We start from the raw sequence: 11578 nt of genomic DNA, 5'->3' as shown, positions 1-11578 counted from the left end.
TGCCTGAGCTTGGTGAGACTGCTCATACTGTGTTCTTGTTTTTCTCTGTCTTCAGGATTCAGCTGTAGGTGATGTGTAGAAGCTCAGTTTGTCAAAGACTCTATTACACAAATGTCTTTGGTGGTTCAAATGATAAAGAATCTGCCTGCAATGCAGGAGACACAGGTTAGATCCCTGGGTTAAGAAGATCCCTTGGAGGAGGGCCTGGCAACCCACTCCAGTATTCTTGCCTGGAGAATCCATGGACAGAGGAGCCTGGTGGGCTACAGTCCATGGGGTCACAAAGAGTCAGGAAGGACTGAGCAACTAACACTTAACTGCCACACAATCTTTATAGATTCGGTGTTACCCTAAGAAGGACAATTATCTGATAAATAACTCCCAGATGAAACACTCAGAGATATCCTGAAAGATAAAGAGAAGCATGTGACACCACAGGAGCTTACAGATTTAATACTGAAAGTAGCTGGAGCTCACATATACCTTGTGTTGCAATAGATATTTCCCTGAGAATCTGGAGAAAGTCAAGAATTGTAGAAGGTAAGAGCACAGGCTTTGAAGTCTGTGTCTGGGTTTGAACTTGGCTGTCAATTTCTTGGCAGCTGTTTGACTCTGGGCAATTTATTTAACCTGAAGGCTTGATTTCTTCATCTACATGAGAGATGAGATTATTTTAAGAATACCTCCTCATAGATGAGTGAATGAAATAACATATATGAAACTCTTATCTGGCACATATAAGCACTCAGTAAATAGTAACTGTTATTAAGTAGAGTGGAAGTGATTTTAAAATTAATTTGGTCAACATATATTAATTGAGCAGTCTCAGAGGCAGGGCCTTATACTTCATCTCTCACGTGAACTGGGTTTTTTGATAGGGGGTCATTTATATTAAAATGATAACTTTACTTTTTTCAAAACAGTAGATTTGTTACACTATCCACTAACTCTTAAGCAAGTCTCAAGGGCTCCTCCAAAAAAATAGAAATATTGATGATAAGGTCTCCTGCGAGCCCATTGTTTAATTCTTTAAGCAAACAGTATTTATTACTTATTTATCTACTCTAAAAGAGAAATTTCCACATGGAAGCAACCTAACTGTCCATCAACAGAGGAATGGATGAAGAAGATGTGGTACATATAAATAATGGAATATCACTCAGCCATAAAAAGGAATGAAATAATGCCATTTGCAGAGGTGAGGATAGACCTACAGACTGTCATACAGAGTGAAGTAAGTCAGAAGGAGAAAAACCAACATTGTATGGTATTGTTTATAAGTGAAATCTAGAAAAACAGTACAGATGAACTTATTTGCAAAGCAGAAACAGAGACACAGATGTAGAGAACAAACTTACAGACTCCAAGTGGGAAAGAGGTGGCTGGGTGAACTGAGAGATTGAGGTTGACATACACACACTACTATATATACAATAGATAACTAATAAGAACCTAGTGTATAGCACAGGGAACTCTACTCAGTGCTTTGTGGTGACCTAAATGGGAAGGAAATCTAAAAAAGAGGGGATATATGTATAAAAACCATAGCCTTGACTAGACGGACCTTTGTTGGCAAATTAATGTCTCTGCTTTTTAATATGCTGGTCTAGGTTGGTCATAACTTTCCTTCCAAGGAGTAAGTGTCTTTTAATTTCATGGCTGCAGTCACTATCTCCAGTGATTCTGGTGCCCCCCAAAATAAAGTCAGCCACTGTTTCCACGGTTTTCCCATCTATTTGCCATGAAGTGATAGGACCGGATGCCATGATCTTCGTTTTCTGAATGTTGAGCTTTAAGCCAACTTTTTCGCTCTCCTCTTTCACCTTCATCAAGTGGCTCTTTAGTTCCTCTTCTCTTTCTGCCATAAGGGTGGCGTCATCTGCATATCTGAGGTTATTGATATTTCTCCTGGCAATCTTGATTCCAGCTTATGTTTCATGCAGGCTATGGTTTTTCCAGTGGTCATGTATGGATGTGAGAGTTGGACTATAAAGAAAGCTAAGCGCCGAAGAATTGAGGCTTCTGAACCCTGGTATTGGAGAAGACTCTTGAGAGTCCCTTGGACTGCAAGGAGATCCAACCAGTCCATCCTAAAGGAGATCAGTCCTGAGTGTTTGTTGGAAGGACTGATGTTGAAGCTGAAACTCCAATACTTTGGCCACTTGATGCGAAGAGCTGACTCATTTGAAAAGACCCTGATGCTGGGAAAGATTGAGGGCAGGTGGAAAAGGGGACGACAGAGGATGAGATGGTTGGATGGCATCAGTGACTCAATGGACATGAGTTTGGGTAGACTCTGGGAGCTGGTGATGGACAGGGAGGCCTGGAGTGCTGTAATCCATGGGGTCACAAAGAGTTGGACAAGACTGAGCAACTAAACTGAACTGAACTGATGTATACATATAACTGATTTACTTTGCTATACATCAGAAACTAACACAACATTGTAAATCAACTATACCCCAATAAAAATGAAAAAAAAGAGGGATTTCCTCTCAATCACTTAGTTTTGAGGTTAACTTTTGCTACTTTTTAAAGATAAAAGTGTGTTTTTAACCCCAGAGTCCTATGCCACATATTTAAAGATATTTTCCCTTTGTATTAATGTTTTTAAGCAACTATTAATTTGGCCTCACTTGAAAGCATGCTATTAGTTCCTATAAAGAGGCATCAGTTCCTTTCTAAATAAAGGTATTTTAATTTTTATCTGTCCTAAGACTGAAGTAATCCAAAGATGTACAAATGGCTAATACACACATAGAAAGATCATCAGCATTATTGTACATCTTCATTGGGGTAACGTAAAATTAAAACCATGGTGAGATAACATGTCACACCTACTAGGATGGACATGACAAGTGCTGATGACGCTGTGAAGAAACTGGAACCCTCATGCGCTGCTGGTGTGCTGTGCTTAGTCACTCAGTCATGTCCAGCTCTTTGTGACTCCATGGACTATAGCCCACCAGGCTCCTCTATCCGTGGGGATTCTCCAGGCAATAATACTGGAGTGAGCTGCCATGCCCTCCTCCTCCAGGGGACATTCCCAACCCAGGGATGGAACCCAGGTCTACTGCATTGTAGGTAGATTCTTTACTGTCTGAGCCACCAGGGAAGCCCATACATTGCTCATGAGAATGTAAAACTCATGCAGCCACTTTGGAAAACTGTTTCCCAGTTCCTCCGAGTGTTAAACATGGCGTTAACACGATTCCACTCATAGATATACACCCAAAATCAATGAAAACATGCACTGACACAAAAACTTGTACATAAATGTTCATAACAACATTATTCATAAAAGCCAACAATGAAAATAATATAAATGTCCATCAATTGATGAACAGGTAAGTAAAATGTGGTACATCAATGTATACAATGGAATATTATTTAGCCTTAAAAAGGAATGAAATACTGATACATGCTACAATATGGATTAATCTTAAAAACACTACACTACCCATGCACCTACGGGCATCTTATCTTTTACCAAGGAGGCAAGAATATACAATGAAGAAAAGACAGCTTTTTCAATAAGTGGTGCTGGGAAAAAATTGACAGCTATATGCAAAAGAATGAAACTAGAACACTTCCTAACACCATACCCAGAAATAAACTCAAAACGGATTCCAGACAAATGTAAGGCCAGAAACTATAAAGCTTTTAGAAGAAAACATAGGCAGTACACTCTTTGACATAAATGACAGCAAGATCCTCTTTGACCCAACTCGTAGAGTAAAAATAAACAAAGGGGAACTAATTAAACTTAAAAGCTTTTGCACAGCAAAGGAAACAATAAAAAAGATTAAAAGACAACCCTCAGAATAGGAGAAAATAATTGCAAAGGAAAGAACTGACAAAGGATTAATCTCCAAAGTTTATAAGCAGCTCATACAGCTCAATATCAGAAAAACAAACAACCCAATCAAAAAGTGGGCAGAAGACCTAAAGAGACACCTCTCCAAAGAATACATTTAGATGTCTAATAAACACATGCAAAGATGCTTAACATTGCTCATTATTAGAGAAATGCTAATCAAAACTACAATGAAGTATCACCTCACATCAGTCAGCATGGCCATCATCAAAAAATTAACAAAGAGTAAATGGTGGAGAGGATGTGGAGAAAAGGGAACCTTCGTGCACTGCTGGTGGGAATGTAAATTGATACAGCCAGTATGGAGGACAGAATGGAGATTCCTTTGAAAACTAGGAATAAAACCACCACATGACCCAGCAACCCCATTACTTGGGCATACACCCTGAAACAATCATAATTTAAAAAGACAACATGTACCCTAATATTCATAGCAGCACTATTTCTAATAACTAGGACATGGAAGCAACCTAAATGTCTATTGGGCTCCAATTTTAAAAGTAAGAAAAAACTGTTAATCAAAACAAGCCAGACACAAAAGACCACATATTGTATGGTTCCATTTATACAAAATGCCCAAAATAGATAAATCAATAGATAAAAAGTAGACTAGTGGTTACCAGGGGCTGGGAGGAGGTAGAAGGGGAGTGTTTGCTAATGGGTACAGGATTTCTTTTGGGTATGATGAAAATGTACTGGAATTAGTGATGATAGGCGGACAACTCTGCATATACTAAAAACTGCTGACTGGTACTATTTAATAGAGTTAACTTTATGTTTTATTATATCTCCATAAGGCTGCTATTTAAAAATAAAAGACTGGGCTGGAACAGATGCAGCTGTTTTTCTGTTAACAAAAATTGCCTGCCATATACTCATGTATCAAGACATTATTACATATTATCATTATGACCTTTGCCTTTTAGTTTAAGTTTACTTAGGACTTGAAAGAGGAGAATAGTGCTTTACTATTTTTAAGTTCCAGAGGGTATCAAAAGACTGAAATGAAAGAAACTAGAAGATTCCTTGAAGCAGGTTCTATATGTTTCTTCCTCAATTTTCTTAAAGCCAGGTCAGTTTGAATGCCAATTTAAGCTGAGATTATTTTAAATCTTGAAGAAAGCTGGGTTTAACTTAATTGGAGCTACTGTTTTGCACTTTTTATCTGAAGAAACAATCCACCACATTGAGAAATGCTGGGCAGTAATGACCCATGCTGTTGACAACTAATAAACATCCTAAAAAGACCTGTAAGAGGCCAGTAAAGAGGCTGCTTTCTTAAAATTTTGCAACTCATTGGATATGGAGGGCTAGAGTAAGGGGATGAGGCAAAGATACCTAGAGAATTTCAAGCTGAAATGACCAGTTTATGAAGATGTCATTGACAAGAGTCAGGAAGAAGGGCTGGGGTGCGTTCCACGGCAGACACAGAGTGTGAGGTGCTGACAAAATACCGTATATAAGTTTAGCAATTTTAGAGCCAGCAGGAAACATATTGATTATATAGTGACCAGTTCCTTTCCTTTTCTTTCTTTTTTTTCCCAGTTCCTTTATTTTCAATGAGAAATCTCAGGCTGGGTGAGGAGGAGTGCCTTGCCCAAAGTATAGCTGAAAATTGATATCAGAGCTCCTAGGCTAATATTCTGAGCTCCAAGTTTTCGGAAATGTAGATCAGACACCTCGGAGACAAAGTGGTGCTACATGGGAAGAACGACCTGAAATCATCTGAATAGTGGGGATAGCTGACGTTATGTGAGAGGATTTCTAGAGACGTAAAGGATGTGGAAATCAATGACTGCAAGACAAATATCAAAGAGTGAGGTCCAGTTATTCAAGCCTGGGCTTCCAGAGCAGCACCTCCTTCCTTGAACAATCAATGAAGGGCTTATGTTTCATCAGGTAGTGTGCTTGGGATACCCAGGAGGCTCAGTGGTAAAGAATCCGCCTGCCGATGCAGGAGACGCAGGTTTAATCCCTGGGTCAGGAAATTCCCTGCAGAAGGAGATGACAACCCACTCCAGTACTGTTGTTTGGGAAATCCCATGGACAGAGCAGCCTGGTGGGCTATAGTCTATGGGGTCACAAAGAGTCAGACACGACTTAGCAACTAAACAACAAGTGCTTGGGATACAGTGGCAGATCAAACAGGCTCCCTGCCCTTTGGGAGCTAACAGCCCAACAAGAGACAAACAGATGAGCAGGCAATTCCAATGCACTATGACAGACACTGTGAGGTCAGAGAACATGGTGTTTTCAGAGCAAGTCAGACCCACAGCATCTCAGATCCAGAAACTGAATTTCACCAGTTTACCCAGAATTAATAGGCAAGCAACGGATGACTAACAAACACATGAAAAGATGCTCAACATCACTCATTATTAGAGAAATGCAAATCAAAACCACAATGAGGTACCACTTCACACCAGTCAGAATGGCTGCGATCCAAAAATCTGCAAGCAATAAATGCTGGAGAGGGTGTGGAGAGAAGGGAACCCTCCTACACTGTTGGTGGGAATGCAAACTAGTACAGCCACTATGGAGAACAGTGTGGAGATTCCTTAAAAAATTGCAAATAGAACTGCCTTATGACCCAGCAATCCCACTGCTGGGCATACACACTGAGGAAACCAGAATTGAAAGAGACACATGTACCCCAACGTTCATCGCAGCACTGTTTATAATAGCCAGGACATGGAAGCAACCTAGATGTCCAACAGCAGATGAATGGATAAGAAAGCTGTGGTACATATACACAATGGAGTATTACTCAGCCATTAAAAAGAATACATTTGAATCAGTTCTGATGAGATGGATGAAACTGGAGCCGATTATACAGAGTGAAGTAAGCCAGAAAGAAAAACACCAATACAGTATACTAACACATATATATGGAATTTAGAAAGATGGCAATGATGACCCTGTATGCAGGACAGCAAAAAAGACACAGATGTGTATAGCGGACTTTTGGACTCAGAGGGAGAGGGAGATGGTGAGATGATTTGGGAGAATGGCATTGAAACATGTATAATATCATGTGGGAGTCGAGTCGCCAGTCTGTGTCCGATGCAGGATACGGCATGCTTGGGGCTGGTGCACGGGGATGACCCAGAGAGATGTTGTGGGGAGGGCGGTGGGAGGGGGGTTCATGTTTGGGAACGCCTGTACACCCGTGGTGGATTCATGTCAATGTATGGCAAAACCAATACAGAATTGTAAAGTAAAATAAAAAATAAATAAAGAAAAAAAAGTTGCTAAAAAAAAAAAATAGGCAAGCAGGCAGGCAGGCATGAAACAGAGAACATTAAGAAGAACATACTTTGAGAGCAAGTACTGAGCTTCACCTACCAAACTCAGCAGACTTTGAAGGATAAGCTGAAATAATTATTTAATGATTGATAATGAAGGCTTTATCTTTCCAGCCCTGTCTTTCACTTTGTCCTCATCCTGCAGGATAACCCTTTCCCCATGCCAAGGTTCCCAAGAATGAGAAGGTTACTTGGTAAACTCAGAGTCTGAAGGAAGTAAATATTCTTAAATGATAAAAGAAATATTCTTAAAGAATAACTTCAAAACCCATGAAGTTATTCCTGTCTTAAGTGGATATCAGCCTTTCCAGGGACCAGAATATTCTGACTCTATCCTCAGTTAGAGCTGGATAAATAGACTCTGACAGATTGTACACTCTGGTTTCCTTTGTAAAAAACTCCATTTTGACAATCATATCCCTATAAATGCAGCCCTTTAAATGTTGATTTGTTTATTAGGTAGCACATTCATATGTTCAATATGTAAAAGTACAATAGGGTAGAGAGTGAAAAAATCTCCCTCTTGCCTTGTCCTCCAGTCACCCAGGCCCCTGCCCCAGGGTAAATTTATAATATCCATGTCTTGTGTGCCCTTCCAAGGATATTTGATTAATTCCATCCAAATGGGACTTCTTAAAAATTGCATCTTTCTTTAAATTACATTCCAGTCATGAGAATATATTTTAGTCACCTGTTTGAAATTAAGTAATCTCACTTTTTTTCTGATTTAATTTGAGAGATATCCTGTCTCTTATAAACTAAAGATAAAAATGTCTCAGCGTGGGTAACTTCTGCCGATCACCAATCTCACGTGTGTGTGTGTGTGTGTGTGTTACGGGCTTCACAGAATATCTGTATCTCTAAGTTCTAGGAATACATTATGCTTGCTTCCTATGCATAGATTCTGATAGTGAAATAATGAATTCTTACAATAAGCTCTTCTGTTACTTATTTTCTTGACCCAATGACTATGCAAGCTTTTTGATTTAATCTCAGGACACATTTCAAAAACTCCTTACTTTGTTGATTGGAAGCAGGTAGAGGTGGGCATATCCCCAAAGCAACAGTAATGAGAGAGAAACTGAAAGAATCATTTGCCATACTTCTGATGTATTCTGTATTCTCTCCCCTCTTACCTGCCCCCACCCAGCCATATTACCATAAATTTTGCCTTTAGATTAACTTACAGGAATATACTACTATTAGACATGAATATGCATAACCATATTATGCATATTCATAATATTATTCTTATTCATAATTTAAAGAAAGATAAGAAGCTTCCATAAGCCTCTTATCTTTCTCCATCAGAGGGCAGACAGACTGAAAACCACAATCACAGAAAACTAACCAATCTGATCACATGGGCAACAGCTTTGTCTAACTCAATGAAACTATGAGCCATGCCGTGTAGGGCCACTCAAGACGGAGGGGTCACGGTGCAGAGTTCTGACAAAATGTGGTCCACTGGAGAAGGGAATGGCAAACCACTTCAGTATTCTTGCCTTGAGAACCCCATGAACAATATGAAAAGGCAAAAAGATAGGACACTGAAAGATGAACTCCCCAGATCGGTAGGTGCCCAATATGCTACTTGAGATCAGTGGAGAAATAACTCCAGAAAGAATGAAGACATGGAGCCAAAGCAAAACCAACAACTAGTTGCGGATGTTACTATTTCCAAATTCAGACTTAAATTGAAGAAAGTGGGAAAACCACTAGACCATTCAGGTATGACCTAAATCAAATCCCTTATGATTATACTGTGAAAGCGAGAAATAGATTTAAGGGACTAGATCTGATAGACAGAATGCCTGATGAACTATGGACAGATGTTCGTGACATTGTACAGGAGACAGAGATTAAGATCATCCCCCAAAAAAAGAAATGTAAAAAAGCAAAATGATTGTCTGAGGAGTTCTTACAAATAGCTGTGAAAAGAAGAGAAGTGAAAAGTAAAGGCGAAAAGGAAAGACATACCCATTTGAATGCAGAATTCCAAAGAATAGCGAGGAAAGATAAGAAAGCCGTCCTCAGCATCAATGCAAAGAAATAGAGAAAAACAATAGAACAGGAAAGACTAGAGATCTCTTCAAGAAAGTTAGAGATATCAAGGGAATATTTCATGCAAAGATGGGCACAATAAAGGACAGAAATGGTGTGGACTTAACGGAAGCAGAAGATATTAAGAAGAGGTAGCAAGAATACACAGAAGAACTATACAAAAAAGATCTTCATGACCCAGACAATTATGATGGTATGATCACTCACCTAGACCCCGACATCCTGGAATGCAAAGTGGGCCGTAGGGAGCATCACTAAAAACAAAGCTGTGGAAGTGATGGAATTCCAGTTGAACTCTATTTCAAGTCCTAAAAGATGATGCTGTGAAAGTGCTGCACTCAATATGCCAACAAATTTGGAAAACTCAGCAGTGGCCACAGGACTGGAAAAGGTCAGTTTTCATTTCAATCCCAAAGAAAGGCAATGCCACAGAATGCTCAAATTACCACACAACTGCACTCATCTCACATGCTAGTAAAGTAATGCTCAAAATTCTCCAAGCGAGGCTTCAACAGTAAGTGAACCAAGAACTTCCAGATGTTCAAGCTGGTTTTAGAAAAGGCAGAGGAACCAGAGATCAAATTGCCAACATTCGCTGGATCATTGAAAAAGCAAGAGAGTTCCAGAAAAACATCTATTTCTGTTTTATTGACTATGCCAAAGCCTTTGACCGTGTGGATCACAATAAACTGTGGAAAATTCTTCAAGAGATGGAATACCAGACCACCTGACCTGCATCTTGAGAAATCTGTATGCAGGTCAGGAAGCAACAGCTGGAACAACAGACTGGTTCCAAATAGGGAAAGGAGTATGTCAAGGCTGTACTTTGTCACCCTGCTTATTTAACTTATATGCAGAGTACATCATGAGAAATGCTGGGCTAGATGAAGCACAAGCTGGAATCAAGATTGCCAGGAGAATATCAATAACCTCCAATATCCACCCTTATGGCAGAAAGTGAAGAACTAAAGAGCCTCTTGATGAAAGTGAAAGAGGAGAGTGAAAAAGCTAGCTTAAAACTCAACATCCAGAAAAGTAAGATTATGGCATTGGAGTCATCACTTCATGGCAAATAGATGGGAAAACAGTGGGAACAGTGTCAGACTTTATTTTGGGGGGCTCCAAAATCACTGTGGATGGTGATTGCAGCCATGAAATTAAAAGACGCTTGCTCCTTGGAAGAAAAGTTATGACCAATCTAGACAGCATATTCAAAAGCAGAGACATTACTTTGCCAACAAAGGTCCGTTTAGTCAAAGCTATGGTTTTTCCAGTAGTCACGTATGGATGTGAGAGTTGGACTATAAAGAAAGCTGAATAACAAAGAATTGATGCCTTTGAACTGTGGTGTTGGAGAAGACTCTTGATAGTCTCTTGGACCATCAGGAGATCCAACCAGACCATCCTAAAGGAAATCATTCCTGAATATTCATTGGAAGGACTGATGCTGAAGCTGAAACTCCAATACTTTGGCCACCTGATGCGAAGAACTGACTCATTTTTGAAAAGACCCTGATGCTAGGAAAGATTGAAGGTGGAAGGAGAAGAGGACGACAGAGGAGATTGTTACACGGCATCACCAGCTCAATGGACATGAGTTTGAGTAAACTCTGGGAGTCACTGATGAATAGGGAAGCCTGGCCTGCTTCAGTCCATGGGGTTGCAAAGAGTCGGACACTACTGACCAACTGAACTGATGCATAACCGTTAACTAGGAGACCACCAAGATTCTTGACAAGCACTGGTTCAGTTAAAAGTTATTGGTGTCACATCAACCTATTACCAATGAGAGATAAAAAGGCAGAGTTCACAGTCTATGTCATTTCTATGGAAAAAGCAGCAACCAAGGCAATAGGTATTATACCACCATCAATACTGTGGAGAATTGGCTCAGTAGTACACAAACAAACCAGTTTGGAAGACTTGTGCTTCCAACTGATGAGGTCAATTTGAAAATTGTTACAGAAACTTTTTCAAAGCAAAATAATAATAATAAATTAATAAATAGGAAAGAAAAGAAAGGGTGAGAAAGTGCTTTGATTTGTTTTTATAGCAGTATGATTAGTCTGGGGGACTCTATCAATACACCTTATACAACTTTCTCTGGTTTCCAGGAGATAAGGGGATGTTCTATGGCTATAATGTTTTTTTTTTAATGTAAATCTTAAAACACCCTAGTCTTATTATATCCAGACATTCTCAGTTCTTACCTCTACAAAATTAAAATGGTGTCTAATGAGGGACATGGGGATGTCCTCAGATCTCAGACAGAAATGGAACTGAGTAATGTCCCTGGTAGCTCAGATGGTAAAGAATCTGCCTGCAATGCAGG

Source organism: Oryx dammah, unplaced genomic scaffold, assembly GCF_014754425.2.
Source record: "Oryx dammah isolate SB20612 unplaced genomic scaffold, SCBI_Odam_1.1 HiC_scaffold_26, whole genome shotgun sequence".
Taxonomy (NCBI): domain Eukaryota; kingdom Metazoa; phylum Chordata; class Mammalia; order Artiodactyla; family Bovidae; genus Oryx; species Oryx dammah.
Note: the sequence above shows the minus strand (reverse complement) of the source record.